Genomic DNA, 24,436 nt, shown 5'->3' with positions numbered 1-24,436 from the left:
AGAGTTTCAGTGAAGTTCCCAGGTCTACAGAGTATGTTGGAAAATGCATTGAAAGTGAGCTGAATTTAAATCTTAATCAACATTATTCTGCGTCATGAAAATAAGCGATACGTACAAATGATGATGATATATGTTATATCAAATCTAGATTGGTCAAATAGCCAGTCTTTTATTTGATTTTGTTTGAAAATTTTTTAAGATATGATTATTCTGAACATGTCTAAGAAGAAGCAAATTACATGAATTTAGTATAAAAATAATGAAAGTAAAGAAATAGAAAATAGGACTTCTACATAGCCAAAGTCTCCTGAGACAATGCTCTCCCAATAATGCCACAGAAGAAACTTACCAGATGGTTCTGTCTCTAGATGTGTTAAAAGATTTTATCCCACTTCCGAGTTTTTGAAGTGCAACCTCTCCTGGTGTATGATTCTAATACTGGTAAATAAAAAAAAAAAAAAACCTAGCCTGCCAATCATGACATCTATCTAGATGAATTTACATCCTTATACTTTCCTATCAGAGAGCAAATAAGAGTGAAAGATCAAGATGTAGGACAGGAAAAAAAAAAAAGAGCTGGCTTCTTTCTCCTAGGGAGTCATGTCTGTTGAATGACCAATAATGAAATATCAATTAAACAAACTGAATAAAATTCTTCCTACCAAAAAAAAATGAGGGCCTTAAATTAGAAGTCCTAATTTTTTTTAGTTTTAATGCAAAACTATAAAAGCACACATATAATACCTCCTATACAAAGCCAAGTGTCTAAGACCACATGTGAAAAGTTCCATTCTAAATTTTCCAAAAAGGGAAGAATTGCCACTCTTTGAATAGATATCCAATTGTCAGCTGCCTGCCTGGGCCTGCATTTCCACACACACACATTCCATGATGAGGCAGGAGAGAAAATAACTAGGATCTGTCTTCGAATTCTTCTGGTTGCTTAAATAGTGTATTTCTTTTAAGAACAGTGAATTGCTGTTCCCTAAGAAAAGAGCTACAATTGAGTTGCTTCCATTTCCTTCTCCCTGCCCCACTTTGTGTGTGCCTGTATGTGTGCAAACATACATATGCACACCTGTATACACACACACACACACACAGTGTATTTCTAAACCATGTGAGAATCAGTTGTATAGATAATTCACCTTTATTTATTAAACTTCAGTGTGTGTTTCCCATGAACAAGAGTGTTGTCATACATAATGACCATGTAGTTATCGAAGTTATTACCTGCATGCCATATTCCAGTGTCACCAATTGTCCCAATGATGATTTCCTAGAGCTTTTCCCCTTGGTTCAGGACCCAGCCTGGCTCACACATTGCATTAGGTGCAGTGTCTCTATGGCCTTGTTTAGTTCAGTTTCTCAGTCTTTGTCTTTCCAGATCTTGGCTTTTTTTTTTTTTTTTTTTTTTTTTTTTAAGAACAGGCCGATTATTTTCTAGCCTGGCTGCCTTCAACTTGGATTTGTAGGATGTTTTCTCATAATTACATTAGATTCAGGTTAAGCAGGGGTTTTTGGCAGGCACACCACAAAAATGAACCTGTGTGCTTCCCAAGGGATCGAATCAGGAGGCCACAGTGTCAGTCTGCCCGCTAACAATGATGCCGTAACAATCACCTGGTGCAGGTGTGCCTGTCAGTCGCCCCTTTGCAATGCTACAATTTTCCTCATGTAATTAATGAATCATTTGAAGACACACTTTGAAACTATCCTTTGGAACTCTGAAACCTGTCCCTCATCAATTTCTGACCCACTAGTTTTACTACGTATTAATGATCCTTTTCTGGCAATGTAAAAAACAGCAGGATGCTTTAGCTTCATCCGTCCTCATTCTGTCTCCATTTATTAGTTTTATTTCTACTCTAAGGAAGGAATCTTTTTCTCTCCACCCCCATTTATTTGTCTGTTTATTTATTTAGACTGACAACTTCTTGTTTGGCTCAATGCATTATAATCCATTATTATCTTTTTTTTTAAGTTTGAATCCAAAAATGCTTTAAATATGGTGTTAGAAACAAGAGCCATTTCTCAAATGTCAAGAAACTAAGACAGCTTTGAATGTAAAAGAAATTGCCAAGAAAGTAAACAAATTTGTTTTTGATTTCCTGCCTTCCAAGAGAGCCAGATGTCAGCAGAAAAGCTTAGGGGAAATGTGGAGACGAGAAAAACGAAACTCAGCCTGCAGTCAGGTTCTGATGAGAAAGGGGCCCGTCTTGTCACGTGCAGGTGCTCCTAAGTGGCTGAGCTGCCACGGAAGCCCCCACTCCTTTTGCATTTCATATTTGCAGTTTCTGTCTCCTGACCACCCTTTCATCAGACCAGTGGCTCTCGGCGGACTAACGCAGCATGCGTTCGCCAGAAAGCAGCTGGACTTCCTGTGGTCACAGCTACTGTCCGTTACTTTAATGTAATATAGAGACATTTTAAATGGTATAAAACCAAGTGTAATAATAGTTCAATTTTTTCAAAACTTTTTGATACAGTATAGCATAGGTTTCTCTCTGTATTTCTCAGATATCCTTTATTTTATGACCATCACACTGTGAAGTGTTTGTGTCTGTGCTGTCACTTAACTCTTAAACCACCCAAGGAAGTAGATCCATGCAAGGACACTGACTCAGTGTCCCTTAGGAGAGTCTGTGTCTCAGGCAAGTCATTGTGACAAGCCTCCAGCCATCCTGTCCTCAGCTGGCCAGTGTGCCCATAATGGCCCTGCAAGGAGTGCCAAGGAGGGGTTCCTCCTCTGGTGTGGGAACCAGAAGTGTTTGGTTCCAGTCCCACGTGGAGTTGTGCTTCCTGGGCCACATTAAGAAAAATGCGCTCCCAGGAGTCCAGCTCGGTGAGCAGAGCTGCGCAGGCTCCAAAGCTCAGGTTTGCCTTGTATGCTCTTTCTCCCCTCCGGCCCTCCCCCTGACTGTATCTGGCCAGGCAGCACTTCCTGCCAGCTGTGCCTCCAACCTGCCCCTAGATGCATCCTCTCTTTTCCACTGACCCTCTGCTGGTTATGCTGCCTATACTGGCACTGGCTGGGTTCCCATCTCCACTCTCCTCCTGCCAACCATGCTTCAAGCTCACAACAGGTGAACTATGTCTCATAGCTGGGTGATGGCTCTCACCTGCCCCACAGTGGCTCCCTGTTGCTCATAACATGACATCCTGGTTTGTGGGCTTGGTGTTCGAGACACCTGGCTGATGGCCCTCACAGCTCCACACACTCCACATGCACGGCTGTACTTGCGGTTTCCTGCACCATCTCTCCATGGTGCAGTCATTCCACCTGCCCTTCTACCTGGAACAATCCTCCACTTCCTCTCCCTTCCCAATCCACAGTCTTCACCCTGTTCTTGCTCTGACTTTCTTCTTGTCAAAGATCTACCAGTTTAGTGAAGCCTTAAAAGGGTGGAGCCAGGCTACAAAGAGTCTGTTCTATAAGAAAGATTTCAAAATTCATCATCCACAAAAGGGCTACCTTCCTTAGATTTTATTCTCCTTCCCACAAATGCCTGTTTCATTTTCTTACTGTATTTACTGAATTCTGCCTTAGCTAAAGCGAATTGTGTGCTCCTTCATCTCTCCTGCAGACTGTGAATGCTTGAGAAGTGAAACCCATCCTATGAATGGATAAAGGGAAGGTGGTGTACATACACAATTAAGCAGTACTCAGCCATGAAGAAATATGAAAGCAATGGCATCTGGGAGAAAATGGGTGGAACTGGAGACCATCATGCTAAGTGAAATAAGCCAAACTGAGAAAGTCAAGGTTGTATGCTCTCTCTCAAATGTGGAAGCTAGAGAAGAAAAAGGGAAATAAAAGTGGGAGCATGATCTTGTGGAAATCAAAGGCAGATGAGTAGAATAGAGGAAAGGGATCATGGGGAGGGAGGAGGAAGGGAAGGAGAAATACTGGAGAACAATATTTCCAAATTATATTGCTATATTGTGTTCTTGTACAAATATGTGACAACAAATCCTACCATGTGTGCAACTATAGTGCATCAATAAAAAAAAACATAAGGAAAGAAAAGAGAAACATAAAAAAAAGAAGAAAACCATCTTAAATATCTTTCTTTTCTCCCAGGCATTTGTGAAAATGAGTCTCCAGTTGTTGGTGGGAAATTTTGTGATTACAGGGGAATGGTAACTTTTTTATTTGTCTCTAATAGGCAAATGTTATGAGATAGACATGTGTCAAATATATATTTATACATATATACACACCCAAAGTTGTGTACAGTTGTATGTGTTGGTATCTACTACTCACTAATAAATATCAACTAATTAAAAGTTTGACTATAAACAGATATTAACTATAAAATTTTGTAAACTACACTTTGGTCATTCCAGATTTGACACCTGCCTATCTTAGTGAGATATTTACAGAACCTACATGGTTTTCTTTAATTACTAGGTGAATAGACAGATTTCAAATGTGAGATGAGGTTGATATCTTTTAGCCTATAAAGACTTCTAACAAATCAACAAGGAAAGTAATAACTCCACAGAAGAATAAAACAGGTAAAGACAGATCTATTTCAAAAAGCAAATATTAATGGCTGACAAACATTAAAATTTCTCACTAGTAATCATGAATTGCACCTATTTTCTTTATTTCTTTGTTTTGTGTGGTACTGGAGTAGCAGGGGCACTCTACCACTGAGCTACAACCCCAGTCCTTTTCAGTTTTTATTTTGAGACAGTCTTGCTAAGTTGCTGACACTGGCCTCAAACTTGTGATCCTCCTGGATGAAGCCACCTGAGATGCTGGAATTACAGGTGTGTACCACCTCACCTCGCCATTACCATTTTCAACCTATCAACTTGGCAGTATTTTCAAAGGTAATACACATTCCCACTGTTGGTAGTCCTATAAATTGTTACAAGCTTTTTTGAAAGTGTTTTGATGATATACATCAAGAGCTTTAAAAAGTTCTTACAATTTAACCCAATAACCCCATTCCTGAGAATCTGTGATGAGAAAGTAATCATAAATATATATTAGATAGTTATAGTTAAGAATTCTCATTTAAAAAAATTCTCGTCAGATGCCTGGCACGGTGACAAACATAATCCCAGCAGTTCTGGAAGCTGAGGCAGGAGGAGTTCAAAGCCAGCCTCAGCAAAAGTGAGACACTAAGCAACTCAGTGAGACCCTGTCTCTAAATGAAATACAAAATAGAGCTGGGATGTGGCTCAATGGTTGAGTGCCCTTGGGTTTAATCCCCATTATTCCCCAAAAAAGAACAACAACAAAAAAGAATTCCCAGCAGAGTTATTCCTAACAATAAAAAGTTGAAGAAACCCAAATTATTAAATAATAGAAAAATCATTATATGATATCCATATTGTGGAATATTTTCGAAATCATTAATAATAACATTTTCAAAAGCTATTTAAAAATGTGGGAAAAGATCAAAGGGGGATAGGCCAGAAAACTGTATGCTATGATCCAATTTTTGTGAAAATTCTTTGGTGAGACAACAGGTGAGTTTTTCTATAGTTTTTGCAAGTTTTTGCACTGACAAAATAGTTTCTATTCTTTAAAGCCCAAAATGGAAATAAAAAATGAGACTTAATTGTCGTATCCCCTGTAGGAACCAAGACTCAAAAACCAAACAAGTCAGTTTTTTATTTCCTCAGAGAGTAAGAATGACTGACTTCAAGAAACCACCGGAAGACTGCTGCAAGCTCCCGTTTCAAAGAAATTTTGTGGTGTTTGTAATGGATAAATTTGAAGAGACAGCCAGTATTATTCTCATCTGTGATATTTCATTTCTGCCTCTGATATGATCTTTAAAAAGAAAAAAAAATCCACTTTCCACCTTCTTTTGTATTTAACTCCCTACAACGGTACGGACACCATTCAGTAATAAAAGCAGCCTTAAAACTATGTGCCTCATTATTTCACAGCTACTAACCATAAATAATACTCTCCTAGTTTTGAGATTATAAATTATTCATATGAAAGTAATGCCAAATTATTAAAAGCCCCTGGATGGATCTGTGACCTTGTTTGACAGCCTCTGGTTTGAGTGACAGCCTGAGAAACAGTGCCGTTAAAGACAGTGTGGACTGGACAGGGCCACCCTCCTCCCACCTACCAGGTCACTCTGGTCTGAAACCAAATAAACCACATCTCAGAGAGCAAGACTTTTGTCCCCTCTGGAGCTCTGACAGACCTTGGACATAGGAATACTTTTCATTCTTCATAGTTAACAGATCACCTTCACATTTTACCAAAACCAGACTGGCACCTGCCATTTTTCTAGAACCAATAAGATGCCTGCATCTTTTTGCAACATTTTAAATAGCTTATAGCCTAAGCTTAAAAATCAAGAACAGGCTGGATGTGGTGGCACAAACCTGTAATCCCAGCAGCTCAGGGGGCTGAGACAGGAGGATCATGAGTTCAAAACCAGTCTCTGCAGAAAGCAAGGCTGCTAAGCAACTCATTGAGACTCTGTCTCTAGATAAAATACAAAAATAGGGCTGTGGATGTGGACTAGTGGTTGAGTGCTCCTGAGTTCAATCCTTGGTACCTCCCAAAGAGAATAAAGAACACTTATTGACAATGTAGGATATTAAATATTATATTCATTTCATCCCACTTTTTTTTTCTTTGGTACTCTGGATTGAACTCAGGGGCACTCAACCACTGAGCCATATCCCCAGCTTCTACTCTGTATTTTATTTAGAGACAGGGTCTCACTGAGTTGTTTAGTGCCTCATGGTTGTTGAGGCTGACTTTGAACTTGTGATCTCCTGCCTTAGCCTCCCAAGCCTGGGATTACTGGCTTGTGCCACTTGTCCTACTTTTTGTAGTAAATAATATTTTGATTGAATGGTACAAATATCACCGCAAAAAAAAAAAATCTTAATAATCAGAACTCGACTCTCTTTGTATGGTTTTCATTTAACAACAGTTGGCCTAACTCCAAATTCCGAAGGCACACTCTCTCTCTCCTCATTCCTTCCCTCTGGAACAGTGTCTTTGCTCAGCTTGTAGCAAAAGATGCTAATTTGATCACATGGATTCCTTTTAATGCAAAGAGTGAATTGTTTTTAGACCACTGGTGATTAATGTGGGTATTGATTAGCTGATCAATAAGGCCACAGTATCTAATTATTGATAATCCCTCTCCAAATGAAAGATCGAGTGTAAGGAGTCCTAGTTACAGAGTTCAAAATATAAAGTGATTCAATGTGATGCCCAGTAATTGAAAGTCAAACTAATCCCATAAATTAAATCACAACAATCCATAACATTTACCTGATAAATCCTCTGGCAGCTGTGTTTAACTTTCACCGTTCTGGATTGTTAACCCCCTGCAAAACCCTCTGACTGTCTGAACATGCACACCACTTGTTGAGAGAGATAAAAATCATCCCAACTCTAAAGTGAGTCTTCTTCATAGTAAGGGACCCAATAATGGCACTCTCCATGGGTACACATGTAGGATGATGGCCTGGTGTCTCCATCGCATCTCAGAGCCAAGAATAAAGAAAACTCAGCGTGAATGCTGGAGAGGAGGGAGGCCCCCTGACATCAGACTCACGACCCGGAAGGAACCTGAGATCACAACATCACCCTCTCAGTCACCCACAGAGTGAAAGACCTGCCAATTGTCACACAGCCAGCCAGAGGGCAGGGCAGGACTGAGGATCCAGGTCTGTGGCAACCACTGTCCCTTCCCAATATACACAGCAGTAAGTATGATTTTGTGGTGGGGTCAAAGGTTTACTCCATGGTCAACTGTTAAGATGTGCAACCAACATAGAGCTTCTGCTCTGTTCTGAGGCAGACCCTAGCTTGCATTTCCACTGACCATGAGGCAGAAGACCTTGCTAATGAAAGAGCACTGGTGTCTCTCCATTCACATGTGGCTGTTTCCTCCGGGCACATTTCTCCCTTTGGGAAATTTCTTCTTCATCTCTGCTCCTCTTTAAAATGGCATCTGAGTCTGTGAGGGGCTTGGGCAGCTTCACAGCAATGAGAGAGAGAACCTCAGGTTCATATGGATTTGGGGCTGTTCAGAGGAATTCACTACAATCTGCCAGGGTGCGTCCAGTCTGACCCTCGGGGCTCTGCAATGCTCACTACCAAGAAACAGCTGTTCCTATCTAGGATTCCTTTTCTTCTTCTTCTTCTTTTGTGTGTGTGTGTGTGTGTGTGTGTGTGTGTGTCCACATTTTTTTATTTTGACACATTTTGTCCAAGGAAAGTAACCTACATAATACATATCAGTTAGCACGATAATGAACTCTCATGATCCCCTCATCAACATGAGAAATGGATGGTACTCAGTGCTGTCAAAGGCCTCGTCAGTCCCTCCTCAAGCTGGAATGTTGGTCACCCTGCCCATCTGCTGTGTGATGTGCTTTTCTCACTTTACCCCCAGGATGAATCTCTTCTTATCTCCAGGAATTCTCAAGCCAAGGCCCAAGCTGGTGAGAACAGTACCTAAGGAACCCAGATTTCAGTTCATATTGCTTTTTCTCCTCCTCTCAAAGATTGCCTTCCTCCCACAGTGGCTGGCGAGCCTTCCAGGGCCCCCTCCTCCTGGTGAGAACTACTCCTCCATCAATTCCATCCACTCTACACCAGGCCCCAACAGTGCAACTCCATAGTACACCAGATCAACAAAACATGGCTGTTTATATGTAAAGAAGAGCTTTATGACATTCAGAAAATCTTTCTCTTCTATAAGAAACCCTAACTTGTTTGGACTTCCATTTCTAACTAAAACATTGTAGCTTGCATCAATGTAAACGTTGCACCAAAAACACCTAGGAAAACATTATGAAATTTTAGTTTTGCTTTTTTTTCTGTAAGCAGCTTTTTGAAGCTATCAGAGAGCAACCAATGCACCTGGGACTTGAGAAGCCCAATTCTCAGAGAACAGAGAATATCTTGGAGGTGAGCATGACATGAGGCTTTTACTAATTTGTAAGAGGTTTCCACAAGAGGCAGAAAGTGGCAGCTCAGAGCTTATGTCAATAATCAGTGATGGGCCACGAGAGAATCCTCCAGGAAAAGAATTAATCTTGACCCTCTACCTTGCACCATGTGCAGAGATCAACTTTAGATAGATTCTAGACATAAATGGGAAAAATCAAACTACAGAGCACCTAGAAGGTGGCAGGAGGTGTCTGCACGACCTTGAGGTGGGCCAGGACTGCTAGCAAAACACAATTTTAAAGGAAAGGATTGATAAATAAGACCACTTTGAAATTAAGAATTTCTTTTCATGAAAAGACACTGTAAAGGAAAAGTCAATAGTGGAAGGAGATAATTACAAGGCACATACACCCTAACGTATAAAGAACTCTTACAAATCAAGAAGAAAAAAATGATGAGTCAATTTCAATGGACAAAACAAACCGAAAATCGGTATTTTTCAAAAAGGGAATACATAAATAGCCAAAAGGTGTCTGAATCAATGGCCAACACCATCGGCCTCCAGGGAAGCACTAGTTAAAACCACAGCAGGGCATCACAGTACTGTCCTTGCAGCACAAGAGGGCAGGTCATAGGTCACAGTTGTGGGTATTAGCAGCTTGAGTTTTTGTGCACTGTGACCTACTCATAAAATGAAGTACTATATGTGGACATGGTGCTGCCCCAGAAAACAAGGAAGTCTCAACAACCTGATTTGCAGGGAAGGACTCCAAGTCCAAGTCCCATCTCCAGGATGTTTGAGGTTCAAAGACCTGCATGAAGCTGGGCTGAGCTAACTCTGTGGTTGAGCGAGGCCTGGGGATGCAGAGCTCTGGGCACCACTTGATCTTTACCTGGATCTGCAGGTGGGGCCATGCTGCGCACCCAGGGAACAAACTTACACTTGGACTTGAGTGACTCTTTGTCAGGATGTAACGTTCGTTTCAAAAGTTTACTTTTTTCTGTAGAGCCGATCTTCGGAGACAATTAACTCAACGCAGATCAGAAGTCCTATTTTAGAATTCAAATGCACATTCTCCCGTGTCTTTTCATTCTGGTTTAACAGTCCTGGCTTCCCTGAAGCACCGTGCCCCTGGCGGGCTAGGAGAATCGTGTAGGAGCCAGTACAAAAAAGGAAAAGAACATTAATACCCTTCAAAAATATTATCCCTGTGACACTCCTCGTAAAGCCCAGAATCAAAGGAACAGAAACAGGGTTAAATTAAAACTGTGATGTGTTCTTCAAGACAATGGTGGAAACGTCATTGAGAGGACGTGCTTCCTGGTGGTCAGTCTCTGGAAGCACTTCCCCGGTGGGTAGTCTCTCCTACCTGACCCCAGGGTTCTTTCCAGGAGGTCCACCTAAAAGAATAGGGTAGGGATTTGTCTGCAGGCTTATCCTTGCAATTTTATTTAAAATATAAAAAAATGTGGAAAATGTGTCCAACAATACAGATATTATAATACATCCAATAGACAATTGTAGAAAAATATACAGTGAGGAAAAATGATGCTCATATTTTATTTTTGACTTTTTAATTCATAAATAATAATTGCATATATTAATGGGTGCATGTGATGTCTTGATATAACATCTTGATATGACATTGTGGAGTGGTTATAATAAGCTAATTAACATACACATTGCCTCATATGCATATCATTTTTTTGTAGTGAGAACCCTTAAAATCTATTTTTTTAAGCAATCTTAAAACGTACAATACATTGTATTAACTATGGTCACCTTCTTGTGCAACAGAGCTCAAAGCCTTCTTTATACTAACTGAACCTCATGGTCTGCTCTCCATTGCACACCTCCACATCTTCAGTGGCTGCTAATCACCCCTGCTCTCATCTTCTCAACTTCTAATCTTTCAGATCCATGTGTAAATGAAATATTGTTCTACTTGTCTCTCTGTGACTGGCTTAATCTGCTTAGCACAACCTCCAGATTCTTTGGGGTTGTTACGATCAGAATTTCCTCCTTTTTAAGACCAAATAATATTCCATGATATATATATGTATAGATATATCCCACCTTCTCTCTATCCATTGGTTGGTTGATGGAAATGTAAGTTGATTCCGTATGTTGGCTGTTGTGTATAATCCTGTGATTTTCATACTTCTTGTAGATAGAAAAAAAGTAAGCCATTAAATGCAAGTAGACATCATCGTGTTCCATTGTGTCAATATGCATTGAGGAAAAGTCTAGAAGAGCACATTTCAAAGAAGAACTGCCTCTAGATGGTGAAATCATCTGCTCATTGATTAATATTTGCTCTATGCACGGGGCCCAATGTTAGGAGCAGGTGTACAAAGATAGACAGGTCATCTGCCATCAAGGAGATTAAATCCTGAAAGAAGCCACAAAACACCACCCATCTTATTCCACTAGAAGCCTCCTATCAGAGGGCCCTACACCATGGCAAACGCAGGAGATGGGCAAGGCCTTCCCAGGCAGACAAGGAAGGTTTTAAATCTGTACCCTTTCAGCTACAGTTGAAGGACATTTCCTATGATCATTCACTCAGCAAAAGTGAGAAAGCACTTGTCCCATCTTCAGTTAATCAGAATTTAAATTGTTGAGTCATTTCTAAGAACCAAGAGGGTTGGAGTTTGGGTTTCTTCTGCATGCTAAGCAAACTGCAAATATAAAAAAAAATACAGCAACTCAGGGCTGGGGTTGTGGCTCAGCAGTAGAACACTCACGTAGCACATTCGAGGCCCTGAGTTTGATCCTCAGCATAATATAAAAATAAATAAATAAATAAAGGTAGTGTGTCCAACTACAACTAAAAAATAAATATTAAAAAAAAGTCAACTCAGAGCATAATTAAAAGGAGAAAATTGGGCACAAGTTTCATGTTGGTGGTTCCATTCATTCTTGAACGGGTCCTCCATGGAGCAGACAACCCAAAATCATAACCTAGTGGTTAGAGGCAGACATTGGAACCAGACTTGCGGAGTCTGGATCCTAGTTCTATCATTTCTGAGTTCTGTGACCTAGGGAAAGTCATTTCCTATCTCTGAGCCTCAGTTCCCCCCTCCAAAACAATGGAGGTGATATAGTAAATATACTGCTATGAGGAGCAAATGTGATGTCACAAGATTCTTGTGACAGGGCAAAAAGTCCTCAAAAATTACATATTATCATTGCACTCTCACTAGAAAACAACTCTTTTCTTTAAAAGCAATCTAAAATTTGAAAATTGAACACTTAACTATTTGGCTAACTTGTTTAATCTAGATAACCAATTGATTATTAAAACATTTTTCTTCACAAAAACATTTTTCTTTTAAAATCCATGCCCTTTTCTCCACCTTCCCTTGTCCCAGGAGTGTTGGTTTCCGGTGTCCTGGGCTGCTCGGCATCCACCTGAGCCCCCGCTTTCCTGGAAACTACTGACTGTGGCTACAGAAGAGCAGGATGGTGCAAAGACCGCTTGGAAGTGGTGTAGACACCGGAGAGGTCATGTTTGACAATTATTTTTGCCCTGCCAGTCTCTAGGCTCATGGATTATTTACAGGGTGCTTTACAGTTGCTGGATGGGATCACAGCTCTCTCTCTCCAGGTTTCATGGTTGGTTAGATAACTCTAGTTACAGCCTCAGTCATTTAGGTCACAGTAATTCTGTATGCACAATAGCGTTGGTCAGTGCGAAGCTGGGGAGACTGTGAGATTGCTCTGCCTAAAATCTGTTTCACTGCACCCAGTGTCCTCAAGAACCCTCCCTTCCTTCCTATGGCTTCAGATTTGTTCCTTTCTTCTGGAGGGTGGCCCCTGGCACACCAGCATGCAGTAATATCTCCACCTTGGAAGGAAGGAAGGAGACAAGGAAGAGGGGAGAGGAAGGCGTCTTGGGGTCCCAGACCCCCCACACTCGAGCTCTTCTCCATTCCTTTGTTTTCTTCTTCCATGTTGGGTAGCCAGTGGCCTGTCTTCCAATTCCCTCTTGGACTGTCTCAGTCTGAGCTGCATTTTGAACAGCTAGCAAAAATTCTCCCTCCATATTGTTAAGTAGGGACGGGTCTTCATGTAATCTAACCTGTCAGCCACGTTGATAGAGTAGATCACCCCCTCTTTCCTGAAATGCCTTCACAGCGCATTCTCCTGATTTCCCTCCAACCTTGCTGCCCACTCTTTCTTAGCCAACTGCTTTGTCCCTCTCTCCCCTTCCCAACATCTAAGTAATCCAAAGCCCAAGGCCCAGCCCGCCAATACCCCTGCATGGCTAAACGCCATCTCTAAACCCATGATTCCCAGATGTACACCTGCAGCCCTGATTTCTTTGCTAAGCTACCATTGCCTGATTAGCATCCCACCAATTCCAATCACCACTCAAGGCAGACCTGCCAGGCTTCCTCACCAGTACATGGTCCAAACCAGGTCTTAGAACTTTGATGTCATCTTGACCTCTCTGTCTCTCTCACAATCTGTCATCCAGCTCTCTCCTCTCTTCTTGCAATATCTATCCCATTTCCAGTCACTGCTGGACTCCACGGTCACCACTCACTCCAAGCCATCATCATTTCTCCTCAGAGACATGACTCAACAGCCCTGTCCAGAATCCTTGCCTCCATTCTTGTCCCCTGCAGTTCCCTTCACCACCCAATGTGACCAACTTAAGAAATCAGTCAGAATTTGCCACTCTTCTGCTTAGAAGGCAAGTGGCAAAATCTTCCAATTACACTTAAACTTGAAAGTCTCACCATGGCCCACAAGTACCCTGTGGATGGTATCGACATCGTACCCTCTATTTCTCTACCTAGGCCCTCTCCCTTTTCCTCCCATACAACAAGCCCTCTTTTGCCTTGGGGCTGTTGCACCTGCTACCCCCGTCTTCCTTAGATGCTCTTTCCTGGTCATTATATGGCTGGCTTCTCCTAGGCATTCAGATCTGAAATCAAGCACTGGCCCCCAGAAATGCCTTCCAAATCACCCCTTATTGTCCCCAACCCCTCAGTCTCTGTCACATCTCCCTGTTGTAGTTTCTTGTTCTCATCATTATCTAGTCCCAATAGTTACTTGTCTCATCCCTGACTTCCCACCAGACCCTCAGTTCCCATAGTTTGCTTCTTTCTCCCTGAGTTGAGAGCAGGGCGCACAACTTAGATTTGAATAATGACTATTTCACCTGATGGGCCATGGAATGTCCAGGTAGGAGGCTGGAAATTCATTTGGGAAAGGTGATCAGAGACAGATGGACGTGAAGGAACTGTGAAGTGTGAGTTCAGATGGTTGAGAGGGAAAGCGCCTCATGGAACTCTGCTGTGGGGTGAGTGTTGGTCTGCAGTACCTGGCGGTGAACCCCTGGACCTGGATGGCCCCCAGAGGTCACCCACTCAGCATGGGCCAGGATTCAAGGTGCTGTCACACAGGTTTCTGTCCCAGTACAACTCTCTCTTGTCCTTCTTTCTGACCCTCTCCCTCCCATTCCCCAGCATTAGCAGCTCAGTGACTTTCTCCCCATGTTGGACAGTGGATGACCAGATCTTCTCACTGGATCTTCTGCTCCTAAAACCAGAGTAATCAGGTGTGAGTGCAGAACCTTGAGAAAGACGGCCATCTGATAAGCTCATCAATTCCAAGTCATGACCTTGACCGTCTTTTCTCTCCCACAAATGCAAAAAGCCTGGTTTGAAAGCAGCTGGCCCTAAGGAATTCCTGGGAAGCCAGTGCTGGGGAGCTCCCTTCTGCTGCTCGACCACTGGCTGCTGGTAAGTCGTGGTAAGCCCTAGTGAATCAGGGTGAGTCTTCACCATTAGCAGACACCATTGAGCAGGTGAGAGGCAAAAGTCCATCGCTGACATGGCTCCTCTTTTCTTCCCTCTTCCTCTCACCAGTGACCTCAGACTAAACATATCAAGAAGGAAGGCTAGATTGAGAAAAGGGGGATTGATTGATTGATTGATTGATTGGTACTGGGTATTGAACTCAGGGGAGCTCAGCTACTAAGCCACATCCCCAGCCCTATTTTGTATTTTATTTAGAGACAGGGTCTCACTGAGTTGCTTAGTGCCTTGCTTTTACTGAGGCTGGCTTTCAACTTGCAATCCTCCTGCCTCAGCCTCCCAAGCTGTTGGTATTATAGACATTAAGTGCCACTGCACTGGGCCAAGAAAAAGAGGATATTATTTACTGCAGTTCCTCTGAATGTGTCCCACCCTCTTCATTTCTCAATCCAATAGACCCAAGTCAACTCACAAAATTTCCACACGAAAAGAAGTGCATAATGTCAAATAAAAATAACTAACTTACCCATCACATCCCTCCACTTGTGCTCTTGTGCATTAAATGTGTACATACTGGTTTGCACTCAGAAGATGTCCAATACGTGAACAACTGGATGAATAAAAAAACAAACTGGTCAAGAAACTTGGCAGGAGCTCTTTTTCAGGGTGGAGTAATCACCCAAATCATAGTGTCACACAGTGTCACAGGTGTACTTCTTCATAGACAACACACTGAACCAATTAAAAGTCAACATTGATTGATTGGTGTCTTGATAGGACAGTTAATTCATTCCAACAACATTTTATTGTAGCCTACTGTTCAATAACCTGATTACTCACATTTTAAGTGCTAGAACCAGATGCTTTTAAAGACAGAAAATGAGAGGCAAGAAGATGCAGCTCCTGCTGAGGTCCAAGAGTCGTGTAACTCCAGGGCCAGCCCTGAAGCAGACAGGACCAAGCGAAGCCACTACACATGAGCTTGAATTGGGGATGCCAACCTTCACTGCCAGAGTCCAGCTCATGCTACTTCAGAATGGCAGTAATTGCCAACACCCTGCTTTTGATGTTACTCAGGGACAAATTCTTATCAATAACTTAAGTCAGAAATTTCAGGACAAACAAAAGTTTGCTTTATGCCCCTGCAGGAAAACTCAGAACTCATCACATCTGGGGAAGCACAATGAGAAGGTATTTCTAGGTTAAGTACAGGCTTGGATTTACTCACAGATCGAAGGGTAAATCCCTAAACATGAAAAGCTAATGTTTCAGAGGACTATCACGTTCCTACTGAACCACTCTGAGTGTCATAATACCCTAAGTTTGGGTATAATAATAATCTTCATGAATTATATTTTATTCAAAAAAAATCATATTTAATCAGGATCAAAAAATCCCCTTTGGTGGAGCTGAGTGAATTCAAAATGGCTAAACAACCCTTTCCTGCCTTATTCCAAAAGCACTGATTATGTTCCTCTTTTATATGAGGCAATCTGCTTGGCTTTGAACAGGTTTCTGGGGTGCACACAGGGCATCATCCCACGAGATCCTCCCCACACTTTCAGGGGCTGCTGTTATTATTATTTCTACTTCACAGTCAGATAAGCAGAGACTTGGGCAAGTGCAGTAAGTAAGAAAGGGAGCTCTTTCTCAACCCACCCTTTTCCCATGGAACTGGGTATCTTGCTTAAAACTATGTAACTACTAAGTATCAAAATAAAATCTTCACCAGATTTTAAGTCTCACTAACAGATTTTCTATGATCCTTAGTCTCACTAACATAGATTTTCTATGATGCTTTCGACCAAAGTCTGAGTGGGTGATTCCACAAAAAAACCACAGCATGGCTCTGAGTTGTCCCCTCTAAGTGAGGCGTGTTATTTTGGGCAGTTGCATGTGATGAAAGAGATAATAGGCCTCTTTGGGCAGTAATAAAAACAAAATCACTAGTTTGACAGTAAGTAAAATAGAAATTGAAACCTTAACAAAATAGGATTTTCTGATTTCACACAGGAGCCATCAAGAAACTTTAGGTTTCAAGTCTTGGTGTTACTTTCCTTGTCATTTAAAATAACAGCATATGCCAATTTATGAAGTCCTTTGGGTTCATTTTAAAATGTAAATAAGCAATTCAAGTTCTACTTGAAAACTTAGGCTTTCACACACAGGAGCAAACAGGGAAATATGGGCAGGGGTGCTCTGGCTAGGTAAGTCCTCGGGCACAAGACAGCAGGGTGGAGGCTAAGGGAGCCCAGCCAGCGTTGGCCTCAGGAGCTCAAAGGCCAGCCAGGCCTTCACAGGGAGTCAACAGGAAAGTCTGATGCTGGGACAGAGCAGCCCTGAAGAGTGAGATGCTGTTCTGTTTATTTTGTTGTTCTTGAGGGCAAAGATCAACCAACAGAAAGCAAAAGTGAAGACCTCAGGGGGAAGAGGCTGCACCCAATAGCTCTGTCCCCAAAGCCTATTTGTGGCAGACCAGTGGAAGTAAAAGAGATGGGAGGCAGAGAGAAAGAACACTGGACATCCCTGAGCAGAAGAGCAGCAAGAAGGTAAAGGGTCTGAGGTTTTATCCTGTTTTCAAGCTAAGAAGGTAGCTGTCACCATTTTATGGTGCAGGCAGAAGACAGGAGGCTGCTGGGTCACAGACAGAAGACTTTCTGCTCAAAGCACAGTGAGTGGCATGCACATCAGCATATTTATACAAATCCCCCCTTGGTCCCAAGTGTCCTGGGCAACATGGACAGACCCCCAGAGATGTCTGCACTTGCAAAGTTGCTCTGTGGGGAAGAAACCTTAGCTCAGAGGACATGGCCCCTTAAAAGCAGAGAGACACCGGCTCTGACTCAGGCCTACTCACCTTGCAGACATCTTGACAAGAGAGTCTGGAACCGAGTGTGATCCACGTCTCTTACAGGATATGCAGAGATGCCAGAGAACTGTCTACCAACAAGAGCCACTTCCTGGTGGTTCTAGGTCCAGTTCCTCAGCCACGCTCACTTGAAAGGACAACTATCACCCAATCATAATGCACTTTCTGAAAAGCTAGATGAGGAAGGAGGAATCTCTTTGGTTGGAATCTCTAAAAGCAGACTTTTAAATGAATGTTCATGTATGAATGATTTAAAAAAAAAAAGAAAAGAAAAGAAATTATCCCAGGACCATTCATTGACACAGGGAAGGGGAGAGCTGGGATGGAACTTGTGGTGTGGCTCTGCAATGGCTTCAGCCTGGTCCTGAAGGGAATCCCTGGAGGGTGTTTGGAGCCTCAGAGCATCTCCAACCAGAGGAGAGGAGCCTGGATAAGGTGAACTCCCAGCGTCGGTCACTCTCTGTGCTTTAGGAAAACAGCTCTGGTACCCTGGGAGTGGACCCTGAGGACCAGGTACAGGTCAGGGCGTGGGAGGAAACAACATTCCAAAGCTAAGGCAGAGACATGTGGAAATGGTTACCGACTGAGGTGGCCCAGGTGGGGCAGAGAATTACTTAGATCCACTCACAGTTCACACGTATTCTCCCCTCACTGTTGTAGCTTCCTCCCAATGATGAGTGGTCTACATTGCTAGGGAAAACCTGCAAGAGTGGGATCAGTGGGACGAGGAAGAGCTACCCCTGCAGCTGACCTGGAGTTCACAGTGGGTCCTCAGTATCCTATTCCTCTAGATTCCCTGTGTCATTAGCTAGCCTGCTGCTGGCCCAGGCTGCTAGCCCGGTAGATGGACCACACTTCATCCCTAAAGGATCTGAGCCCAGTTACCGCGCTCCTATCGGCTGTGGTTACTGTAATTACTCATCCACAGTTTAAAAAACAGCCATGGGAGCACCAAGGCAAAGCCCAGTGCCTGCCTTAGAGCCACTCCTGAGGTAGCATCCCTGACTCTTCCTGGTAATCGGGGACGATTACCCTTGCCAGGGGATAGTGACTGGCCCACTATCACAGGAAGCCCTAGTGACAAGGTGGCAGCCAACCTTCACTGTGAACAGGACTCTTACTGTATCCTCTGGAGGAGCCTCCTCCTCTGCCATCCAGGACCCCTAGACCCACAGCTCTTGGTGTCATGTGGTCACAGCACACTTTCCTACTTGCTTTACTCCTTGTGAGTCCCTCAAGCTGCACAGGAACTCAGACATGATGTCTTCTGTGCTGGAAGACATCGTGACTTCCAAAAGTTCAAGGGCATACTTTCAAAGAAGAGTCACAGGTTCAGGTGACCAGATGTAAAAGCACACTAAAGTAGGAGAGAGGTACAGAGAGACAACCTGTTGCCTTGAGGCCGTGGCACCTGCTATTCTTTCTTTCTTAGGTGCTCTGGAGTCAGAGCCCACCCCAGTGCTGCAAATCAGACAAGAAGTCTCCATGCCAGCCACTGTTCCCAGAAGTTTGTGGCTTTCTATCTTTCGCTTCAACAAGGTACACCTACTATGTGCCAGGCACCATGCTGGGTGCTAATGGAACAGAGATAAATAATCCCGAATCTGTCCACCCAGGACCTACAGTCCAGTGGAGGAGACAGGCACGTGAACTCAAGTGGATAAGGAAGAACTCAAGAAAGAAGCGAGGAGCGGCTGAGAGCTACAGGACTCACGCAGGAGGAGGCTCCTTAAACAGGTCTGAAAGACATGCATCTCCATCCAGAATAGTAGCTCCAGGAGTGGCGAGAGGGGCAGAAATGATGAGCGTCCCCCAAACCCAAAGTGCATACACGGTGCCTCCTGGAAGCACGGGCAGACACGTGTGCTGCATGGGGTCCATGCCGCGCATGCTCAGACCTCCCTGTGCTCCTCCTCAGTCATGCCAAGTGGGGAGGAAACAGCATGAGGTAAGGTCCAGGGTGTTTTGGAGCCCAGTGGTGGGCGATAAGTTGTTCAATGAAATGTGTGAAGAGGTCAAAAACAGCTGTTGCCTTTCATCCTCTTTAAAATGGTAAATAAAAGTACCGTCATGAGACTCTGTCCCTTGGCTGTTCCTCTTCTAGGTTCTCTCTGGTTGCATAGTTTTTCCGGTTGCTGAGTGGATAATGGACTCAAAAGATAGGATGAGTTGGCATGACAGATGCAGGCTCGAGGGCAAGACCGCCCACGTCCCCAGGTCTAGGGCCACTAGATACCCTCCTACTTCATCCAGAGACTGTGCAAGTAGGACCAGATGTTGTCACTTTACTTTTTGCCATTTGCAACAAAATTAGGCATCAGATACACTAATGCTATGCCCCAGCCACAGATTTAGAAATGAATGAGTGAGAGCTGACCAAGCAGACACCCCTTATTGCCCACAAATTAACCTCTGAATGTACTCAAGTTGGCTCCCAAGGGAGGGGCTAGGAAGGCAGCCGAATTAAGGAATGATCTTGACTTCAGCAGTTGCCCTGTACTTGATACAACATAAATCACCTATAAAGTGTTTTTCCACGGGGAGATTGCATTTTACATATACAAAACTCATAATTTGTGTTTATTGAAAAGATTTGGACATTGGTATGTTATTTATGTTTTTAATTTGTCTACTCCAGTAAATAACATCCCCCTTAGTAAGTGGCTCCTGGGCAGAGCACTTACTTCTGAAGGAGTATCCTCTCCTGTGCTCCTGCCCCGTGCTTGGCGCTGCTGATCCATGAAGTCATAATCAGTGTGCCCCACAAGTATTCACAGACTGGACAGATGAGAGTGAACCCTGAATCCTGCCTGTTCCCAAGACCCAGCCAAAACAGAGGCCTGGCAGCTCAGTCTCTTATGCTGCTGGTTACCAGCATTGGTACCTCTTTGAACTTACTCCATGACTTTCATTTCACGGTGACTATATTACCAATTGGCCATCATTGATATCAGTGTGCGTTTTTACTTTGTAGCTTTTTAGTTTATGAAGCATATTTATCACACATCAGCATTTACTTAGCAGTCCCCTTAGAAAACTGGTTTATACTCCTTTCCTTTAACCTTTATTTGTGCAAAGGCCTAATGTGTGTAAAACATACCCACAATTCCTAAGGGCGGCTATGTGGATGAACAGGTTAGAGAACTCATTTTCAAAGATTTTCACACTTGGAGACAATGCAGCTGGCAATGAGACCTGCCCATTCTACCCCTTCATATTTCTCCAAACCGGCCCCATGACCACTGGTTTAGTTCAGTCCATCATTATCTGAACTACTGTAATAGTCTCCTGTCACTTTAAAAAGAAAGCTGCCTTTTCTTTCCTCTTCCCTTCACTTAAGACTAAACTATATTTTGAGAAAAGACAATATCATCAATCCAAGGCATAGAGATTTTAATAAATGGGCTTTTGACATGTTACATCATAAATGAACCTTCCAAGCTTGTAAGTGGTCCTTTGACAGGATGCATCATGTCAATCTGCAGCTCAGAACCTTTACTGATTTAATCCATAATTCATATAGTAATGGATCCTGAAAATTCCAGGGCTTCCTTTCTCCCAGCCAGGGCAGCTCTGCTAGTGCAATCTGAGTCTGGTCCACTATAGCTCAATGGCTCCAAGGGCACGTGCCCTCTGAATGGACCCCACAGTATTCCTGAGGAGGGGCTTCTCAAGCTCCAGTTATTACTGGGCCACCGCACTGCTCTGGCCAGACCCACCTGCATTTCGTGCTGTTATGTCTGTAATATTTTAAAACCAAATGATCCTTCAACTTACAAAGGTGAATTTATACCACCAGCACACACAGAAAATCAGTAGCAATTGTCATTAAAAGAAGCTCCCGCAGTACCCTGAATGGCAGAGCTCATGGATGTAGCAACAGCAGGAAGAACGTCACGACTTGGGACAGACTCAACTGGCCAAGTCCTTTGCAGCCGCTGAGCAGGAAGGGAGCTGGGGAATAACAGCAGCACATTATAGTCGATTCAACATTGGCTCGACTTAGCATAAATAATCCAAAATTAAATTGGGCATGTGACCCATGTATCACCAGGGTCTCCCGTGAGTCCCGCAGCTTGCCGTGTTGGCCAGACCTCCCAGTCTAGTCCGGGCTTGGAAGCATTTGTTTCATTGTCTGCTTTTTAATAGAATCAGATGACTTTCTTGAAAAATTGAAATCCTAGGAGGATCAAGGGAAGAATAAGGAGAGGAAAGAAATGACTTTTGGTGAATAATGTTAAAGATATGGAAAAAGAAGGAAAGCACAAAGACACGGTGAGGAATCACAAAAGTGGAGCATGCACAGCCCAGAGCCACTTTGGGAGCTCTTGCTGAACAATTTTTGTGTACTGCACACGTACAACCTGAAATGCTATACACACAGAGTAAAGAACACGGAAATCTTCTAAAACATTAACTATCCTTAGCCATGTATATCTGAATAGGAAGAATGGTACATGTACTTTTAAAGAGATGGGTATTTGTTTGCTTTGAAAGTCTGGGCAGAGTCAGGTTAAATTTCAGATGCTATGAATTTTTTTTTGCGGGGGGGGGGGTTGTTGTTGTTGTTGTTGTTTGTACTTGGGATTGAATCCAGGGGCAGTTTACCACTGAGCCACATCCCAGTCTTTTTTTGTTTGTTTGTTTGTTTGTTTGTTTGTTTGTTTGTTTGTTTGTTTTGAGACAGGGTCTTCTTGCTAAGTTGCTTTAGGGCCTTGCTAAATTGCTGAGGCTGGCCTTGAACTTGCAATCCTCCTGCCTCCACCTCCCAAGTAGCTGAGATTATAGGTGTGTGCCATAGCATCCAGCTATGCAATGTTATTCAACACAACATAGAATAATTTTCTATAACAGAGTGTTCAATGAATAATATAAACTCATTTAAAATGAAGATGACTTACAGAGCTTGATTTTGGATTAACAGCTAAAATAGCCTGTAAAACAATTAGTACTTTGGATTATAGGCCTTGCTTTAAATATAGAACTGGAGACATTTTTACTGAAAGTGACTCCAAAAACCACAACTAAACAAAAAGACCCAGGGAAGAGTTATTTTTCAGTCTTTTTTTAGCCTAAGGAACTGTATTGCCCTGGAATTTCACTTAGGAAACTTTTCAATAGAGAGATGCAATCTTCATTTATACCAGAAGGTATATGTTCAGTCAAGCTGGATCAGGGCATGTTTAAGTGCCTATTTCTCAAGGCACTAGTTGAGGCTGTGGACAGGTGGTAAGACTTAATAAGCCATGGTTCCTGCCCTGATATTGTTGACAAATAAAATATAGATTGCCCAATTAAATTTGAATTTCAGATAAGTAACAAATCTTTCAGTATACCTTTATGGTATGAGCAGGTCCCTGTACAACATTTGGGCACTATTTATCCTTAAAAAGTTGTTCATTAGGGCTGGGGCTGGGGCTGGGGCTCCGTGGCAGAGCACTTGCCTAGCATGTGTGAAGCACTAGGTTCGATTCTCAGCACCACAATCAATAAAAAAAATAAAGATGCATTGACAACTAAAAAAAATATTTTTCTAAAAAAGTTGTTCATTGCTTATTTGAAATTCAAATTTAACTGAATATCCTATATTTTCATTTGCTAAATCTACAAACACTTTGTAAAAGAGAAGAATCGTTTAACAAATAGTTACTGAATACTAATTGTATGGTAGTGACCATTCTTGGAACTGGAGGGTAAATAGGGAGGCAAAGTCCCTGCTTTTATGGACTCAGAGCCTTCCAATAAATAAGCAAATAAAGAGACAACCACAAAGATGTGGGGTGCGTTGTGGGTCTCCACTACAGAGAGCTGTGCTTGAGCAGTGCTGCTGCAATAAGAAGAGCCGCCAGCTGAGAGGGCTTGGGGAAGAGTCCATTACAGTGGAGGGTCCTGGTGCAGGATAAGGTTCCAGGTACCAGACTTCATGGCACACACCTTCCTCCTTTCTACACACTGCAGGACTACACATCTTGCACATTACAGGACGGTGGTCCCGGGAGCTCATCCTAGTCAGCAGACAACAAAAAGTTCCCCTACTTATGGTCAAAGGCACCCCCCCCTCCCCAGCCAGAGCTTCCCATCCTGAAATTACAAATCCTTGCAGGAAACAGGAATGCTGTGTGTACCAGGCATGCACTCAAGCTTTGAGGGGCTGAACAACACTCTTGAGGACAGAAGAACCAGAGACATTGGGACCCTCAGCAGCCCTGACTGCTGGTCAAATTCATGTTCTAGGCAAGTCCTCTGAGTCCAGCAGCAGACAGACACAGCTGACCAGCACCTTGGACAGGTATTCCCGGGGGCATGAGAACTCAGGAGGTGAAGCATGCTGCAGGCAGGAAAGATGAAGCAGAGGAAACTGAGGCCACACCCAGCACAGGAAGTGCTGTCAGCCACTGTGCAGGTGCACACAAGTGGGGCTAAAACATGCCAGTCAAGTCCGCTGCTCAGCACTTGACATGCTCAGCACCCAGGCTGGCAGAGGGCTGGTCTCCAGTGTCCCCATAGGGAACAGAGGAAAGCAGAGCCTGCAGCACCCTGCACCGCTCTGCCCACTCGAGGCTGAAATGCAGATCCTTGCCCTTCTCTGGTTCTGGTACAGATAAAGTGCCGGCGCTATGAGCCTGACGCCAGGTCCACTGTTAAAAATCTGGGCGTGTTGAAAAGATGAATCAGGACAAGGGATTAGATTTGGTTCAGATAATGAGTCTAAGATTTACCAATATCATCATTACAGATTAGACAGTGGGACGGCTGTGGATGGCCTCTCCCTTGGGTCCTGCTGTACCCATGCACCTGGCCATGACCATCACTTGCTCATCCTAGCACCTTGCACAAATGCTCCTATTCTCGGGGCCTGGAGGCCTTTCCCAGTCTTGTGCCTGTAAAACTCC

Source organism: Ictidomys tridecemlineatus, chromosome 3 (assembly GCF_052094955.1).
Source record: "Ictidomys tridecemlineatus isolate mIctTri1 chromosome 3, mIctTri1.hap1, whole genome shotgun sequence".
In the NCBI taxonomy this organism is placed as follows: Eukaryota; Metazoa; Chordata; class Mammalia; order Rodentia; family Sciuridae; genus Ictidomys; species Ictidomys tridecemlineatus.
Note: the sequence above shows the minus strand (reverse complement) of the source record.